The sequence below is a fragment of the Nomascus leucogenys genome, chromosome 15 (assembly GCF_006542625.1).
Source record: "Nomascus leucogenys isolate Asia chromosome 15, Asia_NLE_v1, whole genome shotgun sequence".
Lineage (NCBI taxonomy): Eukaryota > Metazoa > Chordata > Mammalia > Primates > Hylobatidae > Nomascus > Nomascus leucogenys.
The window spans coordinates 77008636-77032212 of NC_044395.1; the positions used below are offsets into that span (position 1 = coordinate 77008636).

Sequence of the window (23577 nt, forward strand, 5' to 3'; positions counted from 1 at the left end):
TCCACAGGGACCTGTGCAAGACTGGGAATGGGAGAATCCCCCTAACCCCCTATATGCCTCCCATCACACTTCTAGACTGAGACAGAGAGCTACCCAGCCATTTTACAGAAGCAATTCTTGAGTCCAAGTGGACCTCTACAAGCCTTGGGACTGAGAACAGATCAGCACCAGCACCATAGGTCCAACAGAGGTCACAGTTGTGGTGCCTAAGAGCAGTAAGATTGCTTCACCTCCCCTTACCAGACAGGGCTCACCACCAGCTTCTGGCCCAGTGGTCCCACTTCAGCCTGAACTCAGCCAGCAGCTGTAACTTCCTCTTGTCCCAGGAAACACCCAGACAGCAGGGCAGGCAACCTTGCCAAACCCCTCCACTGGTAGCCAGGCAGGCAACACCTGCTAGAGCTTCTAGCCCAGTGGTCTCACTTCTGTCTGAACTTAGCCAGCAGGTGCAGCTTCCTGTTGTCCTGGGAAGTACCCAGAAGGCAGGGTAGATGACTCTACTCAACCCCACCTCTTGTAGCCAGGTGAGCAACACATGTTATAACTTCCAGCCCAGTGGTCCTATTTCAGCCTGGATTTGCACGGGGACACAGCCTCCTGTTGCCTTGAAAACATCCTGATAGCAGGGCAGGCAACTCTACTGAACCCCACCTCTGTATCCAGACAGGCCACACCCACTAAAGCTTCCATCCCAGTGGTCTTGCTTCTGCCTGAATTCTACAGGAAGGTACAACCCAGTCTTTCCCCAGGAATAACTTGAATAGAAAATTAGGGCTGACCTGGCAAGGATACAGCTTCTCTTCCAACTGTCGTCCCTGCCTGAGGGACCCCCATAGACCAGAACACCTAACAAAAGAAATGTAGACATGGAGATAGTAATTGGAGGGGCTCCTTCAAGACCAAGACTAGAATCAAAGCCAGTCAACTGAACCCACCTTTTACCATAATTCAATCCCCAAGGGCATCTAAGAAGACAAAACAAAAAAAAAGAAAACATTCAAAGGATAGCAGCTTCAAAGACTGAAGGAACATCAGCCCACACAGATGAGAAAGAACCAGCGCAAGAACTCTGGCAACTCAAAAAGCCAGAGTGCATTCTTACCTTCAAATGACCACACTAGTACCTCAGCAATGGTTCTTAACCAGGCTGAAATGGCTGAAATGTCAAAAACAGAATTCATTTCTGACTTCTATATGGATAGGAATGAAGATCATCAACATTCAGGAGAAAGTCAAAACCCAATCCAAGGAATCTAAGGAATATAATAAAATGATACAAGAGATAAAAGACAAATAGCCATTTTAAGAAAGATCCAAACTGAACTGAGAGAGCTAAAAAACTCACTTCAAGAATTTCATAATACAATTGCAAGTATTAACCAGAATCAACCAAGTTGAGGAAAGAAACTCAGAGCTTCAAGACTGCTTCTCTAAAATAACTCAGTCAGACAAAAACAAGAAAATAAATAATAAAGAAGAATGAATGAAACCTCCAAGAAATATGGGATTATGTAAAGAGACCAAATCTATGACTCTTTGATGTCCTTGAAAGAGAGGAATAGAAGGCAAGCAACTTGGAAAACATGTTTGAAGATATCATCCATGAAAATTTTCCCAACCTCACTAGCTTGGCCAAAATTCAAATCCAGGAAATGCAGAGAACCTCTGTGAGATACTATACAAGATGACCATCCCTGAGACATACAGTCATCAGATTCTTCAATGGCAAAATGAAAGAAAAAATGTTAAAGGCAGCTAGAGAGAAGGAGCAGGTAACCTCAAAGAGAACCCCATCAGGCTAATAGAAAACTTTTCAGCAGAAACCCTACAAGCCATAAGAGATTGGTGGCCTATATTCAGCATTCTTAAAAGAAATCCCGACCATGAATTTCATATTCAGACAAACTAAGCTTTATTTTAAGTAAAGGAGAAATCAGACCCTTTCCAGACAAGCAAGTACTAAGGGAATTTATTACCAGCAGACCTGCCTTACAAGAGGCCCTTAAGGGAGTGTTAAATATGGAAAGGAAAGACCATTACCACTCACCACAAAAACACACTTAAGTACGCAGACTAGTGACAGTATAAAGCAACCACACAATCAAGTCTGAATTATAACCAGCTAACAATATGATGATGGGATCAAACCTGCACATATCAATATTAACTTTGAATGTAAATGGGCTAAATGCCCAATTAAAAGGCATGAAGTGGCACGTTGGATAAAGAAAGCAAGACCTAACTATGAGCTGTCTACAGAGACTCATCTCACATTCAGTGACACCCATAGGCTAAAGGTAAAGGGATGGAGAAAAATCTACAAGGCAAACAGAAAACAGAAAAAAGCAGGGATTGCTATGCTAATTTCAGAAAAAAACATACTTTAAACAAACAACAATTTAAAAAGACAAAGGAAGGCATTAAACAATGGTAAAGGGTTCTATTCAATAAGAAGACCTAACTACACTATGCACCCAACACAGGAAAACTCAGATTCATAAAGCAAGTTATTAGAAACCTATGAAGAGAGTTAGAGAATCATACAAACATAGATTTCAACACCCCACTGACAGTATTAGACAGATCATCAGGCCAGAAATCTAACAAATGTATTTGGGACATAAACTCAACATTTGACCAAATGGGCCTAAGAGATAGCTACAGAACCCTCCACCCCACAAAAAAACAGAATATACATTCTTCTCATTTGTACATGGCAGATATGCTAAAATTGACCACACAATCAACCAACAAGTTAAAAAAATAACAAAATCATACCAAACATACTCTTGGACCACAGCATGATAAAAATAGAAATCATTACTAGGAAAATCACTCAAAACTGTACAATTACATGGAAATTAAATAACATGCTCCTGGATGGCTTTTGAGTAAACAATGAAATTAAGGCAGAAATCAAGAAATTCCTTGAAACCAATGAGACCAAAGATACAATATACCAGAATCTCTGGGATACAGCTAAACCAGTGTTAAGAGCAAAGTTTATAGTGCTAAATGCCCACATCAAAAAGTTAGACAGATCTCAAATTAACAACCCAATATCACAACTCAATATCCTAGAGGAACTAGAGAAACCAAAGGAAGCCAACCCCAAATCTAGCAGAAGACAAGAAATAACCAAAATCAGAGCTGAACTGAAGGAAATTGAGATGCAAAAAACCATACAAAAAATCAGCAAACCTGGTAGTTTGTTATTTGAAAGAATAAATAAGATTAATAGACCACTAGCTAGATTAATAAAGAGAACAGAACAAATAAACACAATTAGAAATTACAAAGGGGACACTACCACTGATGACACAAAATACAGAAAACTCTCAGTGACTATTATGAACATGTCTATGCAAACAAACTAGAAAACTTAGAAAAAACAGATAAATTCCTTAAAACATACAACTGCCAAAAATTGAACCAGGAAGAAATCAAATCCCTGAATACACCAATAACAAATTCCAAAATGGAATCAGTAATAAAAAGCCTACCAACCAGAAAAATCCCAGGATTTACAGATGGATTCACAGCTGAATTCTACCAGATGGATAAAGAAGAGGTGGTGCCATTTCTACTGAAACTATTTCTATACACCAACAATGTCCCAACTGAGAGCCAAATCAAAAACTTAATCACATGCACAATAGCCACAAAATGAATTAAATACCTAGGAATACAACTAACCAGGGAGGGAGAAGATCTCTATAATGAGAATTACAAAACACTGCCCAAAGAAATTACAGATGATACTAACGGAAAATGAATGGAAAAACATGCCTTGCTCATGGATAGGATGACTCAATATTGTTAAAATGGCCATGCTGCCAAAAGCAATTAAACAGATTTAATGCAATTCCTATCAAACTATCAATGACATTCTTCATAGATATAGAAACATCTATTTTAAAATTCATATAGAACCAAAAAAGAGCTTGAATCGCCAAGGCAATCCTAAGCAAAATATAAAGGTGGAGGCTCACATTACCTGACTACAAACTATACTACAAGGCTACAGTAACCAAAACAGCATGGTGATAGTAAAAAAAAAAAAAAAAACTGACACATAGACCAATGGAACAGAATATAGAGCCCAGAAAAAAAGTCACACACCTACTACCATTTGAGCTTTGAAAAAGTGGACAAAAACAAGCAATGGGGAAAAGACTCCCTATTCAATGAATGGTGCTAGAATAACTGGCTATCTGTATTAGTCTATTTTCATACTGCTATGAAGAAATACCCAAGACTGGGTAATTTATAAAGAAAAAGAGGTTTAATAAGACTCACAGTTCCACAAGGCTTGGGAGACCTCACAATCATGGTGGTCAGCAAAGGAGGAGCAAAGGCATGTCTAATATAGTGGCAAGCAAAAGAGTGTGTGCATGAATGTTTATTGTGGCACTGTTCACAATAGCAAAGACTTGGAACCAACCCAATGTCCATCAATAATAGACTGGATAAAGAAAATGTGACACATATACACCATGGAATACTATGCAGCCATAAAAAAGGATGAGTTCACGTTCTTTGCAGGGACATGGATGAAGCTGGAAACCATCATTCTCAGCAAAATATCACAAGGACAGAAAACCAAACACCACATGTTCTCACTCATAAGTGGGAGTTGAACAATGAGAACACATGGACACAGCAAGGGGAACATCACACACCAGGGCCTGTTGGGGGGTGGGGGGCTGGGGGAGGGATAGCATTAGGAGAAATACCTAATGTAAATGATGAGTTGACGCGTGCAGCTAACCAACATGGCACATGTATACCTATGTAACAAACCTGCACGTTGTACACATGTGCCCTAGAACTTAAAGTATATAATAATAATAATAATAAAGAAATTCAAAAAAAAGAACAAAACAAACAAAAGCATGTGTGGAGGGGAACTGCCCTTTATAAAACCATCAGATCTCATGAGACTTATTCACTTCCTGTGAGAACAGCACAGGAAGAACCTTTCTCCATGATTCAATTACCTCTCACTGGGTCCCTCCCATGACACTTGGGGATTATGGGGGCTACAATTCAAGATGAGATTTAGGTGGGGACACAGCCAAACCATATCACTATCCATATGCAGAATACTGAAGCTGGACCCCTTCCTTACACCATATACTAAAATCAATTCAAGATGGATTAAAGACTTAAGTTTAAAACCTAAAACTATAAAAATCCTGGAAGATAACCTAGGAAATACCATTCCGGACATAGTTCCTGGCAAAGATTTAATGACGAAGATACCAAAGCAACTGCAACAAGAACAAAAAAATGACAAATGAGATCTAATTAAAGACCTTCTGCAAAGCTAAAGAAATTATCAACAGAATAAATAGACAACCTATAGAATGGGGGAAATATTTGCATACTATAAACCTGAAAATGGTCTAATATGCAGAATCTATAAGCAACTTAATAAGCAAAAAACAAAGAACCCCAGTACAGAGTGGGCAAATGACATTAATAGACACTTTTCAAAAGAAGACAGACTCACAGCCAATAAGCATGTAACAAAAGTGCTTAATATCTGTATTAGTCCATTCTCCCACTGCTATAAAGAAATACCTGAAACTGAGTAATCTATGAAGAAAAAAGTTTTAATTGGCTCATGGTTCTGCAGGCTGTACAGGAAGCATGGCTGGGAGGCCCTAGGAAACTTATAATCATGATGGAAGGTGAAAGGGAAGCAGGCACATCTTACATGTCTGGAACAAGAGGAAGAGAGAGAAGGGGGAGGTACTACACATTTTTAAACAACCAGATCTCATGAGAACTCACTCACTATTATGAGAACAGCAAGAGGGAAATCCACCACGATGATCAAATCACCTCTGACCAGGTCCCTCTTCCAACACTGGGGATTACAATTCAACATGAGATTTGGGTGGGGAAACAAATCCAAACCGTATCAATATCACTAGAGAAATGCATTAGAAAAATGCAAATCAAAACCACAATAAGATGCCATCTCCCACCAGTCAGAATGACTATTATTAAAAAGCCAAAAAATAACAGATACTGGTGTGGTTATATACTGCTTGTAGGAATGCAACTTAGTTCAGCCATTGTGGAAAGCAGTGTGGTGATTTCTCAAAGAACTTAAAACAAAAGTACCATTTGACCCAGCAGTCTCATTATGGGGCATAAACCCAAATGAATATAAATCACTCCACCTTCAAGACACACACGTGTATGTTCACTGCAGCACTACTCACAATAGCAAAGTCATGGAATCAACCTAAATGCCCGTCATAGTAGACTTGATAAATAAAATGTGGTACATAGACACCATGAAACACTATGCAGCCATGAAAAAGAAGCAGATCATGTTCTCTGCAGCAAAATGGATGGAGCTGGCAGTCATTATCCTAAGCAAACTAATGCAGGAACAGAAAATCAAATACCACATATTCTCACTTAAAAGTAGGAGCTAAACTTCAAGAACACATGGCCATAAAGAAGGGAACAAGAGACACTGAGGCCTACTTGAAGGTAGAGAGTAAGAGGAGGAAGAGGATAAAAAAATACCTATCAGATACTATACTTATTACCTGGGCGATGAAATAATTTGTACAACAAACCCTTGTGACATGCGATTTAGCTATATAAGAAACTTGCCAAAAAAAAAAGTTGGAGATGAAATACTTAGTCTCTCTCTGCTTTTTCCAAGTATTTTTTCTTTCAGGGTGCTAAATAAAATGTGTTAACATATAATGCCTTATTTACAGAAATAAAAGTTAGTTATTGAAACAATTTGTAACTTGAAGTAAGAAATTCAAAAAGGTGATAATTAGGGCAGTTGAAAATCAGCATTATGGGGATAGATGTGTTTTCCTTTTGTTTCCAGGAGCTGGAATCTCTCCCTGCTGAAGAGATTCAGTTCTCTAAATTTGCTCCAAGTGGTACAGCTTATATTTGTAATGTTCCTTTATCTCTTGTCACAAAGCTTTAGCTCACCAGGTAAACCTTAAATAAGTACATCTTGACTCTTCTAATAAGACATAAAAACTCATCAATGAGTCCAGAAATTAGATTTGAAATCTAAGGATTATTTCCCACAAACTAAGAGTCATAAGGAAGTTCTCAATGTGTACATATATTTTAGTACATGTGCTGAGTCCAATCATGTATTTTTAGTAAATGAATATATGTCAATTTACCAATATTTGAATGTGTAATTTCTTAGTAAACGAAAGGTTAATTCAGTCATTCAATCAAATATTATTTATTGAGTTGCTACTATGGGCCAGGTATCATTTTGGTTTTGGAAAAGCAGACATGGGCAGTGACTTTGTGGGAGGAGGAAGGGAGAACAAGACAGATAAGCATATAGATATGTAACTCTGGTGGTGATATGTGCTATGAAATATAAAGTGATCAGGTATATGAGTATGGGGTGGGGTGGGAGGCTTTCAAAGAGGTCAAGAAAACTCAGAGAAGGGAACGTTTGAATAAAGACGTGAGCTAAGTGAAAGAGTAAGCCATGTCATTATATGAGGATAGCATCCAAGCAGAGGCAAAGTATAGTTGAAAGTCCTATGGCAAGGGTGTACTTGTGCTTGGAATGTTTGAGGAATAATGAAGAGACCAGTGTAGCTGAGCTGGGCAAGAGGTAATATGTCAGGTGTCAGAAAGATGGCAATGGGGCCAGATCATGTAGGTCTTATATACCATGAAACTGACTTTGTGTTCCATTCTGAGTTTCTGAGTTTCTAGGAAACACCATTAAAACAACATGGCAGACCTGGAAATCCCTCAGCAATACCCACATAAGAATCTGGAGATATGCCAGGGCTGCCTTGCCTTGGCCCACAATGACTGCCAAGAAACCAGATGCTGTTGCTTGAAAAATAATCTACACTGCCCAGCTTCTATGCCCTTCGATTTCCATCCATAATGAAGCTTCCAAAAGAACACAGAATAAAGGCAAGCATGGGTAACTGTGTAATGACAAGAAAAAGGTCTTTATTTAAATTGTGAAATATATATACTTGAGAAAACAAAATTGCACAAAAGGAAAGTATAAGATTATTCAAATGCTATTTTTTTCACTTAATTATTGGACAGAACAAATATTACTAGTTGGAAATGAACATGCTTATTATATCAAAATGTTTGTACTGTTTTTAAACTAAACTAGGTATTTAATTTCTCAGCAGACTTTGGAAGACTGCAAACAAATATCATGCTAATGAACAAAAATAACAATATATAGATCTATTAAACATAAATTTCATGTTAATACTAAAGTAAAATATGTGTTTGTTATAAATATTGAGACATAAGGAAGTATTTTGAATTTACTTATAAGTGATCAGGTAGACTAGACAAGAAATGTAAAATATCCTCTTCTTACTTTCTTCTTACATTTTCTTCTGTATTTTTTAAATTAAAAAAAATGTTTCACCCGATTTCAAGGCGATTTTACTAATCTTCACTTTCTAAACTGCAAATTATTAGTACTGCCAATTGGAGAACTTCAGCACATTTTGCAGCATGTAAATATGCCATCTGTATCCTACAGTAATACCCATGGCTTACTCTCTAATTAGCAAAAGAAATGATACCTTATATATATCAACCATAGTAAAAATCATTCAAATAGTATATAATAAGCATACAATGTGCTTTATTGTCATTAGATATGATACTGATATACAGCACAATAATCCACCTTGAAAAATTCCTATAGCAGATAAAGCAGCTAACAGTTAATACAAAAGACTGAAAAAGAAATTTAGAAAAAATGAGGTCTTATAGTTGCTATGAGAGACAGAATAGCATAGTAAATCACTGTTAACTAGCTGTGTGATCTTGGGCAGTTATTTAATCTCTCTGGTCTTACATGTCCACATCTGTGAAAATGGGGATAACAATAGAACTTACTCCAAAAGATTGTTGTATGCAGTAAATGAATTAACATGCAGAATGTGCTTAAAACATAGGCACATTATGAAGACTTAATACTTATAGGCTCTTGTTATTCTTATAGGTACATCTTCTTTAACAGAAATCACTCTACAGATCTTATTCAGAAAAATACTTATTGGCATTTTTATTTAATTTAGCAAAAATATATTACTGATGCAAAGATGAAGAAGGTATGCTGTCTTTCAGGACATCAAAGATATGCTGTCTCACAGCACAGATGGGAAGAAGACAGGGAGAAAAACATAATATAATAAATGGTATAATGGAAGCATTTACAACTTACTACTGAAACACCATCACTGGGAACAATTAATTTTGACAGAGGAACAGTTAGGTAAGCTTTACTCACAGTGAAGCCCCAGAAAGAGGTCCTTTGTTAATTAAAAGTTTAAAAATAGCCAGGCACAGTGCAACATAGGGAGACCCTGTCTCTAAGACATTTTTTCAAAAATTAGTCAGGCATGGTGACTCAAGCCTGTAATCTCAGCTATTCCGGAGGCTAAGGTGGGAGGATCACTTGTGCTCAAGAGTTCAAGGCTGCAGTGAGCTATGATTGTACCACGACATTCCAGCCTGGGCGAGAGAGCAAGATCCCATCTCTAAAAAAAAAATAATTTTTTAAAAATCTAGCAGAATTCACACCAGTCCCTGCAACGAGGAAGCGTTTGGGCTAATGGAGTTTCTGTTCTGTATTTAGTAATGTCTCCCCTTTCAGCCCATTCTTTTGGACTCATACCCCTAGACTGTATTTCACAGAGCTAAGATGTTCACACTAAGGGCCAGTGTGGTGTTGAGAGTCTTAAGATTTATAAAATGTACCACTTCTCTGGAAAAGGAGAAATCACCCTTGGCTCTTCATGTAGGGAACAAGAACTTTCTTTTATTCTTTTTATTGTCAATTTAAAGATGACACAAAAAAAATTAAGGAAAAAATCTTTAAGCATTCACAGTACTAATTTAGGGGAGATTTTTCTAAATCTTAATATCTCCTCTATGCCTGCCACAATACCCATAGAAAACTCATTACGTGATGTAAAATCACAGCTTTAGTTTGTTAAGAGGGCATAATTCCAAGTGGACCATGGAATATTTATGTCGCTATGCAGCTCTTTGAAGGAATAATCTTATGTTTTTGTGCCTGTCGTGGGTCAGAGGTTCAAATCAGCACTTCTTTCTGTCACTTCTTATGTGTTTTACTATAATTTACAGCTCAGCAAGATGAATCATAAGACAAAAGTGTCTATTTTATTTCAGCAACTAATTCTAGTTAATCAAAGATTTCCAGCCCAACAACCCAGCATGAAACTCTGCATGGAAAATATGAGGAGAACAAAGCATTTTGTCAAATAACACATCTCATGATGTAAACACATATGTCTCTTAAAGGAAATTTTATCGTTTCCACATTATCAGCATACAAAAGGAGCATTCTTGTCACAGACCTGGTGCGACTGTGGAGTCATCGTCACTGGAAACAAGAGCCTGATTAGGTTCCCACACAGATATGAATAGACTTTCCTTTTTTAGAGGAATAGCTGCTTTTATTCCTTTTTAAAACAGACTGGTAATTGTCACCCTAAAAACACTGAATTGTACTAGGGCAACATTTGTTTCTGCTCTTTTTTCCCATCTTTTCAGAATCAGCCAATAACATTACTATCCCTTCTGGTTGGTCCTCTTCTGGAAAGTCTGAGTTAATCCACAGCTGTGTGAATGTGAAAAAGGGACACAGCAGGCTAAGTCTGTTGAGTCTCTTGTCTGCTAATAAAGTGAACAGTCTGCAGGACAGATGTTAAGAGGATCTGTTAAATAAGTCAGTGGCAGAGATCCTGACCTCTGCCAAGGAACATTTTATTATTCCAGAAAGGGGCATAATTGCAAGGCATTAACAATTAGAAGAACCATAGCTTTTCTTAATAGATTTCTTACTTCTTGCTTCGTCATTTGGTTGAAATACAGTATCAAGGCCCATTCACTGAGAAGCAATGTGCTAAATATGATTGGGCTTAGTATAAACTGCAGATTACAGGATTTCCCCAAATCCCCAGGAAATGGTTGGACCTTGGCTTTGCTTCAGTCTTAAGTAGTTTTGTTTATTCAGCGTGTATCATTACACTATTTGTTCAGTCTCATTTGCCACAGGGTACCATTGTACTAAAGGGACTATCAATCTTACCAAACACAGTGCCTTAACTATTAAATCTAGTGTAAAGGGAAATGTAAACTAGAGATCAAATTAACAGAGGAATATCACACCATAAAGTTGTTCACTATACCTTATACTACTTTACCATTTATGGTGTGAATAAAATCATATCTACCACACGCATTCCAAATTCTCTTATGCAGTGTAAAAGGCACTCTGTGATCTGACTCCTTGCATACCTTTCCAATTTCACCTATGATTGCTCCTGTACACTCAGGCTGTGCCAACTGTTTGTTGTTTCTGAATGTGCCGTGCTGTCTATTGCTTCTACACCTATAGGTAGCTATTCTCTTTGTCTGGAGTGCTTTTTCTCTTCTCTGCATCTTTGCCATTCTGTATCCTTCCCCATAAACCTGGGGAACTTACACCTCCTTTTAAGATTCAATTTTAACATCACCTTATCCGTGAAGATTGCCAGTACTTCCCCAGGCGAAGCTAAGCACTTCCTCCTTCCATAGCATTTTCACTCGGGGAACACATCTATTTTAACAATTATCACATTGCTTACTAGACTGTGGGCCCTTCAGGGGCAAGAGTCAAATTTTCTTGATCTTAGTGTGCCCCAAATAGAAAAGAGTGCATACTACAGAGTAGGCACTTAATAAACATTTGAGGAATCAATCTATGAGTGAACTAATTAAATAATTACCCTTTTCATCGTGTTAGCATAAGCTTATATTCTAGCTTTGTCACTACTATCAGCACTGTAACAGTGTCTTACACTTTTAATGCCTTACTTTGTTTTGTTAATGAATAATTTTCATTAGGTTGGTATATTCGATTGTGAAAAAAAATATATTTCTACTAATACTGATCGCTTATTGACCCCCACTTAGAATAGGTAGGAGCATGAGATATACTGTCCTCTTGGCCAATTCAGTTGAATTTAGTTAAATTTATGTACAAGAAGCAATCAAACTTAGTTGTTTACACTGTTGGCTAACAATTCTATACACCTAAACCAGGCCACAGACTAGCTGTGTGGCTTTGGTCAAGTTAATCTATCTCTCTAGAACTCAGTTTCTTCAACTATAAAATTATAAGATTTATATAGCACTTGACAGTGTATAAAGCACTTTTCACAAACATTTTCTTATGTATTCCTCACAACTTCCCTATGGGGGTATTTTTCCTAATCCCATTTGATAAAATCTAGGTACCAGGAAGATTAATTTGTCCAAGCACATAGAACCAGTGGTAGAGTTGGGACTTGACCCTCAAAGCCTCTGAAGGCCTTTCTAGCTCTGGAAGTCTATGGAATTGTACAATCTCATTGCCTATTTGTGAAGGCTTTATTTTCAATAACATGACGTTTGTTTCATGATTAGTGGGAAATCTATGTTAAAGTACCCTAATTGTGGAGTGGCTGTCACTTCTTGCTAAAGAGCACTGGACTGGGCCTCATGCTTTTTGAAATCAGGAACAGTCATCAGGCATAGAAATTAGGACAAAAGGGTTTCAAACTGCCTATACACAATCACCTTGGTCAATTGATAAATCAGTATATATATGTACATACACACATGTTATATATACACACACATCTCAAATGATTAGCCCTATACTATCTGTTCCTATCACTTTAAAGTATTACTCATTTAATTTATTTATTCCTTAGACGATTACTATAAGAGGGCAGTAATTGCTTAGCTTCATTGCTTAAAAGAGTACCTAAGGTACATAGTACATGTTTAATAAATATTTTTCAAATTAATGAATGAATAAGAGAGATACAAGCAGAAGGGTATGGGCAAACATATTTATTGAGCATCTATCATGCAGCAGACATTGTACTGGGCAATTTGCTTATATTATCTCATTTAATCCTAACCCCAAACCTATTGAGGGGGTGTCATTATCCCCAGTTCACAGATGAAGAGACTGAGGTTCACAGGAAATTAGCTCATGGTCACTTAGCTTTTTTAACTGTAGAATTCTTATGGAACCAAGAAGCACCACTTTCCTGGAACCTCTAACCCATTCACCATTGTATAGACAGAGAACATGGAAGAGAGCAAGCCAGCTGGTAAACCAAGGGTAGCATGTTGTTTCAATAAATGGCTGCAAATCATCATCTGATGATATATAGTCATCTTCCTGTTTCACAGTGGGGTATGTCTGTACTTGGCAATAGAGTTTCATAATCAGGAAATGGAGGCAGAGGTAGATCTAAAATCAAGAGGGTTTGGTTGGATATAGGTGAATGATAGATGACTATTTTGTTCTGCATGTAAGAAATGCCTCTTTATCAAAACCATTGATAAATGAATGGAGAAGTGAAGCATTTCCACCCAAATTAGTCACATTTAGTCTTCTACTATTTCAACAAAGCTTCTGTCTCTTGGTCTCAGGATCTCACTCTCTTGTGTTCTCTATTGTGTTATGTCTGAGCCAATGACATAACTACACATTATGAATGTACTGCCTCTTGGTCCCTAGAACAAACCCCTCTTTGGCCATGAAGAGGATGTTCTGAGCAGGTGAACAGCAACACTGAGAGAGGATATCTTTTTCTATGTGAGCTAAGGAGCTCCTCAACTCTGGAGGGAAATCCCAGTATGGTGAGGACTGGTTGGGGCACATGCTCCATTCCATTCAGTGACAGTAAGTGTTTCTCCTTTTCTTTAAAAAAAAAAAAATTGCTTTTTTTAAAGCAGACCAAGTGATAAACTATTGAGAAGCTAAACTACCTTTCCTATAGAGTTTTTAAACTGAGCCTCTGAGAAGGAGTTTGATACAATTCAATGAAGTAATACCTTTGTCCATTTGAGCATTAAATGGCCCATTGAAATAAAGCTTAGATGGAGGGAATTTCAAAAGACAGTACTTTCTAATTTTTTAGAAAATTTCTCTCCCAGCTGACTAGAGCAGAGCTTACAAAATGCAGCTCAATCACTTTCCACAGTCTCTCAGGTCAGCCTCTCACCAGCGTTAATTAAATATAACCCCCTTAGAATATGAGAGGTTAAGTGAGAGCAACACAGCGTTCTTCTCCAATACATTACTGTGAACATAAATGGCCATAATCTGTTTATAAGAAGACTTCTTTTAGCACAGAGGTCTCACTAATGAAAAATTATAAGAGGCAAAGCAACATAATGTGACAACTGTTCATCACAAAACACATTTTAAACTACCCATTTCCACATCCATTGTGCTTAAATAACACATATCATAAAGAAAATTGGTGTAACAGATGGTTTCAGTTCTGGGTAGCAAACGCGAATCAGTTTTCAGTGTGATAAAGGGAAACAGTAAAAGTCAGTACATAATTCAGTCAGTCTCTTACCTAAAGGTCCTCCTTCTCCTCAAGTTAGAGACACTTTCCCCACAAGCTTCAAGTTTTAGTATTTTTTCTTTTTTAGCTAGATGCTAAATCTTCTATGGCACAACTTGAACACACTCTAAAACTGAAAAAGTGCTGAAATAATATGTTTCTATACTAGCCATTTTAAATTAGAAAAGTCTCTTTAAGCTACAGGTTTATGGTTCTAAAAAGTTCCATGCACTGCCCAGAGCTATTTGTAAATTAAATCATTTAAAATAAAGCTCTTTAATACTCTATAATTAGTCTTGTCTCTCTGAACATGACTTTACTGTAAATGCTCCTTCTTGACTCTCATATTGTCCCAAGATTCCTGAGAAGAAAGCAGCCAGGCGATAATTCAACATTATTGCTGCTTCAGTGCACTAATCGCTTAAAGAGCAGCAAAGACTCTGTGCTCTCTGCCCCACAGTTCCTGCAGCCTCCTGGCCTGAGGCAGGCATCGTGACCCAGCAACGTCCAGATGTCAAGAGGAATATCCAGCTCCTAACGCAGCAGACGCTCTATCCCAGTATGGTCAAACATCTGCTTCATCTGCTGGCATGCAACCTGCTGAACATGCTCAGCGTGCATGCCAGACTAGGGATGGGCAAGGATAGAGCTCCCCAGCTACTCCAGGAGACTCATCAAAACTTTGAAACTATAAGACAGGCCCAGAAACTCTCAAAAGAACAGAGTTCTGGCATTCAGCAAAAACATATTAAACATTTTCCTAAAGGAAAGCCACAGAATAAGATAAGACAGTTTTTATCACAGTAGTTCTACTGCTCACTAAATTCTCTTAGGTTTGACGTTTCTTCTGGATGTTAACTGGAAATCTGAAAAATACATGAACTCTTTGGGATTCTGAGAATGTCATACTGACTTTGAAATTTTATAATTTAATTAAGTTGCCTTTAATTCACTTGAATATTATAAGAGAAGAATAAATTATACAAGAAAGCTTCTATACCTATATACCAGTCAACAGAACTTAATGCCAAGAATCCTGACCAAGAGGTAAAATTTAAAATACACTTAAACCATCTATTATAGTCCTATTTTGTTTACTAGAATAGTAATCTTGTCCAAGTCACTTAACTCTTCTGAGCTTCACTTCCTTCTTCCAAAATATGGGAATAATATTAAAACATTTAAACAAAGGCTAAATATAAATTGTTTTTTGAACTGTAAAAGGCTATAAAATAGGTATGTGTTTATACATGTATACATATATGTATGTATATATGTGTACACATATAATATTAATACTACTCATGTTTCTTTTAAAAATTTTGTTTTAGAAAGAAATTCAGTCTCCTTTGTAATATCCAATTTACACATCAATTATAGCTAAGAATGATTTCATTCATCCTATGAGATTTTGGTAACTAGCATCCTATAAAACCTAATGAACAGTTCCCAGGTTCTCACCAAATTTCATATTTACTTCACTGTGAAAGGCAGACTTATATACTATTAAAGTAAAAAATAATATTCCCTTATTGACAGCCTGAGTACATGATATGCTTAATACTACTGAAGAGAGTTGTGACTGTTCTAGCCAGAAGTGACTGGGTAGAATAAAAGTTTTAGTTTTAAATATCAAAGTGAAGAAAAAAAAACTGAGGATAAACAGTCTAACAGGTCTTAATTTAAAAAATTTTTCCCATCCAGATTGAGGCAGATGGGATAGGTGAGGATATTTCCGTTAAGATGAGTAAGATTTGCAGTCTCATTTCTTTATTATATATTCCTTTCCTTATTTTCTCTTCTCCCACTAGAAGGTAAATTCTCAGAGGGCAGGGACTTTGTTTCATTCATTGATATGTCCCCAGTATGTAAAATAGGTGTTCTCAATCTTGGCACTATTGGAATTTTAGGCTGGATAATTCTTTGCTGTGGTGGCTGTTCTGTGCTTTGCAGGGTGTTCAGCAGCATCCTCACCTTCTAGACATTGTCAACCACACCCTTGTGGGGCAGGGTGGGGGGTGCGGAAAGTTGCCCTCAGCTGAAGACAGCTGTCTAGTATGGAACCTGGCATATAATAGGTGCTAAAAACTTTTTTTGCTGAGTAATTGAATTAAATTTATTGTGTCGATTTGCTGGCAAACTTTCTTAAGTCCTTTTTTTTAGGGTAGTTTTAGGTTTGCAGCAAAATTAAGAGGAAAGTAAAGCGATTTCCCATATACTCCACGCTCCATACATGTACAGTCTCCCCCATTATAAACAGCCCCCACCTGAGCGGTATATTTGTTACAATTGATGAGCCTACATTGACACATCATAATCACCTAAAGTCCAGAGTTTACATTAGGGTTCACTCTTGGCGTTGTACATTTTATGTGTTTGGACAAACGTATAATGACGTGTATCTACCATTATACTCTCATACAGAATATTTTCACTACATAATATTTCACTAAACATCCTCTGTGCTCTGCCTTTTCACCCCTCTCCTCACCCTAAACCTCTGGCACCCACTGATATTTTTATTGCCTCCATAGTTGCGCCCTTTCCAGAATGTCACATAGTTGGAATCATGTAGTATGCTGCCTTCTTCAAATTTCCTGAGCATGATCATTTATAAACTCTCTTTAAATGTAGATTTTGACACAACTCTAATGATACAGTAAGTGTTAAGTTATTCCAACAGTCACATTCAAAGCTACCACATGTGATTTCAAGTACGAAGAATTTTAAAAGGATGTAATACTTCATTCTTTCTTTAATTTAAATGAGTAGATAAATTAGAGGGAAAACTTGATAGGGAATTTGTAGGGTGACAGCAGCTCTATTTCAAACTGGCTTCAAATGAGCACTGTATGCTTGCACTTTGTATAGTTTGAGATAGTCAAATACATGGATATATTTGAAGCAATAAATTTTTCATACATATCTGTCACTTATTTACTTTTGTTTTAGTTCATACCATTCAAGGTCAATAGCTCTAGGGGAATTGCTGACAAGGCATCAAGGATTATGGTCTAGATTAATATAGACATTGTAACATCAACCTGTACCCTGTTGGTTACAGGTATGGTAGCTGGTGCTATACGAGAAACACACAGTGAGAAATGAACTCAATGCAGTTTATCGGAAATTAAGAATTCTAGTTTAAATCTTTGCTTCTCCAAATGAATATGAAGAGAGAGGCCTTAGGAAATTTATTTGGCTCTAACTTGGTTCCATTTCTTAGTCCATTAAATGGAAATGCAAATACTTGGTTAAATATGCATTGAATGAATATCAGTATCAAATAATTCATGTTTAGAAAACTGGGGGTAAAGCGTTAAATTAGTTCCTCTCAATTTGACTCAAGATGACTCTATTGCTGTCACCAATTATAAGAGAAGAATGAGAGATAGGAACATATATAATGATTTTTTAAAATCCACATAGTACCCACATAGCACCTGATACATATTTAGTGCTTGTTTATTTACATATAATTGAGAAAACAATCATTTATTAATGCCATTTAAGCTTGGGAAGATACAAAAGAGAATCCAGTTATTATCCTAATCTTTATAATCTAGAACAGCTAAAATAAAGCAAGATGTTTTCAAATCAGTACATTGAGTTTAAATCACTATAAATTTTCCCTGAGTTTACCTGTAGCATATGAACTCTTCTACAAATAAAACAGAAAAGAGGAACTGGCAGAGCAGTAATGACTATGTGCCAGCTCTAGTGGTCAGAAGTGAGGAGAAACCATCCAACTGTAGCTTCTCAATCTCTTTTAATAAAAATATTATAAAAAATGTATTTCTCTTGTTCTGCCTATTCTGTTACCTGGAAGGTCAAATATTTTATCATATGTTTTTCTGATATAAATTTCCTAAATGTTGAATATCATGACTTATTCCATGGTTGGAAACAGAACTGAAGCATTTTCTAAAATGCTAGAATGTTTTGCTTTCAAACTTTCTAATGTATCCTTAATCACACCATCTCTCAGAATTCCAACATAGCTCATTACAACATATACATACATGCAGATATATGATACATAATATCAACCAAAAATAGTTTAAAACTTCAGTTTGGTAAAACAGGAATAAAAATACCTGTCATTATTTTAGAAATCATCACATCTTAAAAGAAATCTATGTAAATGTAATTACATGTGTTCACACACTGGAAGCTGCCTATTGAGTGGATTAATCAGTGGGGCTAGAGCTAAATGACTGTTGACAAAAATCTTGTATCAGGAGAGATAGAGGACTACATTGGTTTTGAGTATAGCTGACTATCCCACCAATCAAATAACTTAAACACAGTGATTAACAGAGCTTATGTGAGAAGAGCCAACTCTCTGAACTTTTAGGTATTACTTTAAAACCAAATAAAGAGCAAATTTCCAAAAGAAAGATCAGTTTATCCAATGTTTTAATTTGAGGGTGGGTATAAACTTCTGCTTCACTGACTACAATGGCAAACTAGATTTCTAAGCATTAGGAATTGCCTTTATATTTGGCATCCTTCCCTAATCTACTACATTTCTTTAGCCTCCATTAGAATTCACTTGATAGCTGCACGTTTTCTTAAGAAGTCTATCTAGAAAAGTTGTTGACACAAAAGAGTGTTTCTTATAGACAGAGCACTCAACCAAATATTTTCCGGAAAAAAAAAAATGTTTTCAAAGAAGCTTGGGTCCCAGATGTCCACCAAAGATGAAATGCATTAATTCATCCATTTTGCCAAATACTGTGCCAGGCAATGCCAAGGATTCCACAGTAAACAAGAGACAAAAAAATCCCTGAATTAATTAACTTACACTCTAGTAGGTTAGACCCACCAATCAGAAGTACTTTAGACAATAAATCTAGAGTAGAATTGACTGCTTACTGAGGTTACTGAAAAGTTTTACCTATTCTGATGATGGTTCAGGGGACATTTATGGAAATCTAATACATGCTTTATTATTGCATTTATCATTTATAAGAACCCTGAGAATGTATATTATGCTCATTTTACAATGAAAAAAACTGCAAATGGAGGTATTTTGTAACAGTGCAAGACAACAGAGCAAGAAAGTTATAGTGGAAACTCTAATCCAAAGTTCTAATTCCATAAATGGAGTTTATTCCATTAGCCTACAGCTCATCTAAGCCTAGCTGTAACGGTCCTCCCAAATTCCACCACACTCTTAAAAATCAAGAAAAGAGTCAGAAGGGTGAGTGAAGGCTGATTAAGAGAAAAGCATGCATTCTCTTCAAAACAGAGCCCTATGGTTGGCATCCTCAAAACAAGCTTTGAATCAGTTCATTCCTCTTTCTCCATTGGGTAGCCAGTAATAGGTCACTCTAATCAACTATTTATTCAACCCTCTTCTCTATTAGAAATCGCAACTTTCCAAGACTGCGCAGCAAAGCTAACTCTGTCACCCTCCCATTCCCCCACGGCACTGAGGCATCTTTACAATTGCAAATAAGAAGACAGGGTACAACAGACAGTGCAGAGCCTCTAAATACAACATCATAAAGACTCAGGCTGCAACTGAAATAGAAATACAGCATTCTCAATGCTGATGGGCACTTCTTTACTTTCCATTTGTAGCACAAAAATTGACAAGATCATTTAAATAAAATATGTGCTTGTATTCACTTTTGCAAAAACTTCAATTGTTCTCCTCCATCTTTGCAAACTTGGCAAGACTTCAGTAGTTTCATTTAAGAATAACTTATGGTTGATAGGTTTTCTTAGTGCTTCAAGACTCTAACTATATTCCTTTCCTCAAATCTCCCCTAAAGAGACCCATCAAATAACAGTGAAAATTGTATTTATATTGACATTTTTAAATTTTCATAAACAATTCTTTCATTTAGGCTACTATCCATACTATCATTATAAGAACTAGTCTGTTAAAATATGTTCCAACTAAAGCTTGGTGAACTTTGAATGCTAGATAAAAATCATTCTCTGAAGCTAATGAAGACAGAAACTCTGCCTGTAACAATATTAAGTTTGTTTTTTCTGGTGATTCAGAGAAGTGAGCAATCTGTCAGTAATACATTGAGTGAAATTACTTGTCTTGGAGGAATAACTGCTGACAGTCGCTTTATCTCAGGGCTGACCCAAACATCTTCCTGCTGACAAACAAATTACTATGTCTAACTTTGAAAAGGTAACTAGCTTGCTTTAATTTTGATTGGTCTTTCAGAATCCCTTATACATATACTCAGCCCCATCCTTCATTGTATTTTTTTAAAAAGGCAACAAAAGTGTTTTGGGGGGGACAGGTTTGAATTAATAAGTAAGAAAAAATAGTAAGAAAAGAATAACCCTATTATTTGATGCTAAGAAAAAGAACTGATATGCTTCTTTCCAAGACTGTTATGTGAATGTAACTGGTAAGTCTTAATGTCTACCCAACATTAAGACTGGCAGTGCAGCCAGTGACTGACTGGGTAATGTGAGTGAACACATTACCGAGACAGTATTGTAGGAATTAATTTTCTTCAATAAAGTGATTTTTAAGGCTCATATATTTCACAATCTAAACATATGTCACTGTTTCATAAACAAAATAAATGGATTAAAATAATACATTACCAATATGCTGACACATGGAGATATTTTAATTAGAAATTCTTAAGCTGTGTGATATCTAACTGCTGTATTTGCTAAAGAGAAGCATGCATCATTTAATAAGAAGGCATGAGGCAGGTGGATCACTTTGCATATGGTACCAGATTTTGTTTAATATAAGCTACAACTATGAGGCAACACTACTCCCCATTAAAAACAAAACAAAACAAAACAAAACAAAATTAAGGGTCTATCATATTGAAAGTAACCATATAAAATGAATAAATACACTGAAGCCCCTTTTTCATTAAAAAAAGTCATCCAGAGCTTAGTTCCCACGACAATATTTCTTCAGAAACAATCTAACATCATCGTTATTTAAAGGCTAAATTTACATGACTTCCTCATTATACTGGTTCCCTTTCCTTAACATTCTTTTTGACTTACTTAAGGACCAATGCTAACATAGCTGAAGAAAGCAAATGGCAACTGGTCCTGAAATTTATACGGGTGAGAGAATTGGAATAAGCAGCAATATAATATATTGTTTACTGTAGCAAGTGCCCTCTGTTCTCTAAAGGTCAAAAGCATTGTAACCTTAGAGTTACAGTTTCTGATTGTTCCCAGGGTTAAATACATTATCAAAATTAATGGTTCAAACCCCTCAACCTTCAGATATATGAGTACTCATGCCTGCATCTGCTGAACTGTTCAACTAAAAATAGCACTCTTTGGCCTTCTTTCTCCTAATATTGTGCCCCTGAGGCAGAGAAAACCAAGCCTTAGATCAGCACAGTAGTATTTCAAAAAATGGTCTTTACAGAATCTTCCTTATTTTAAAGAAAGAAAGTAATGGCATATGCTAATATAAGGAGAGTCTTTCAATTTTAAATACCTTTTCTCTACTTGATAAAATTTCAGGGTATACTTAATATATACCAAATGTTGTCAAGATTTACCCAGGCTCATTAATTTTAGAAATGACAACCTTTGAGGGACAAATTAACTGTAACATGAAGTAGAGAGCACCAGTTCTGAGTAATGCATGCAGTGGGGTGGAGGAGTACATGTGTTATAAGCTTTCCCTCCTAAGAATCTCTGTTTAGAAATAAAACCAGTTAATATCATTGTAATGCTTTCTAAGTAGCAATAGTTTATCATGATCATGTTTGTTGACATAACTGTGACATTTTAGCTTATCAAAGGAGGGGAGAAGACCCTAGCTAGAAAAGAAAGCAGATTTTAATAACAATAAACCAAGATATTATTAAAATATCCCTCTACCCTTGCTCAAGATTTAAAATGTTACTATCTAGCACCTTAGATATGGGTGTCTACTATGCTATTCATGGATGTCCCAATAAACATGCTAAACTCATACTAGGAAAGTTTGGGAAACCTGCCTTTTAAACAAGGTTGATCTTTTCTAACCAATGTCCACATGAGCAAACAGATCAAAGGTTTCCTGACATGCAGGAAAAAGGTGCAAAAATAGGAAGCAATAGAACAGAGCAAGAGTAAATAAAAACTGAGGAAACTATCAAAGCATCCAGATTTAAACTGCAAAGCTATGAAGGCTCTTGCATTAATGGTTTCCCTGTTTAGCCTAATTAAAGTGACAGACACGTGACATATGTTGTGCTTCTAGATCAGCATCACTACAGCACTACAGAGCTCTGACACTCATATGTATGACATCATGGTTTCCAGAAACCCAACAGAAGCCAGATTTGACACATCAGGGATCGGTGATGGCGTGGGGGTTGGGAGTGGGGGGCGGGAGAGAAGCCAATCTAAGTGAAAAATTAGGCAAAAGAAGAGACTGGGTAGAAACCTGGCTAAGGAAAGATTGTTGGGATAGAACACAACACCTCAACAGAAAATCCAAAAGAAAAGTCCAACAGGAAAGTCCAACAGGAGAGAAAGAAAAGTCCACCAGGAGAGGAAACAGAAAAGTCCGGCAGGAGAGTAAGCCTTGAGTTTGAGCCAAGGCTACCTAATTTCTCAGTCTTCCAGGCATTTAAAAGCTCTCAAGCTGACTGTCCTGAGTAGATAAGCTTGCTAATTGCCATCACACATATAAACTTGTTCCTAATGTCCAGTCATCTCTTTTTAGCTCTCCTAGGCATAGATTTTCAGAATGCCTAGAAATGTGGTACTCACTCTACAGCCAAAAGAAAGCCTTAGAAATTTCCTCTGTCTGTATAGAAGACAGGAGATATTCTGACAGTATGTGTCTAATCATGTCTGAGTGGAAACCCCCTGTCTACCTCTTATGTCAAAGCAAAAGAAAAGAGGGAGGCAGTTAACAAGCTCTGGAATTCTACCTTAGGCTACTTCCAAGGGGGTCTTTGGTCTTGTCTCTTCCTTCTTCTTAGGAGTGATCATTCCCTACCATTTTCCAAAAAGGTAGATTCACAAGCAGCAGAAAAGGTAACATCAAAGGGACCTTTCATTGACTACACAGTGTTTGAGCAATACAGACCAGCAGAGCCATCAGAAGCTAAATGTACATCTTGCTAGGTGCAATTATTTTCATTTTTGGTTTGAGTTTCCCATCCTAGGTTCGAATATAAAATCT

At 36.7% G+C, this 23577-nt stretch overlaps 1 protein-coding gene across 1 annotated transcript in view; it reads right to left on the reverse strand.

Annotated features, from left to right (window-relative positions):
* Positions 1-23577, reverse strand: part of SOX6 (SRY-box transcription factor 6) — a 494065-nt gene that overhangs the window by 104347 nt on the left and 366141 nt on the right. The gene's annotated exons all lie outside the window — the stretch shown is intronic.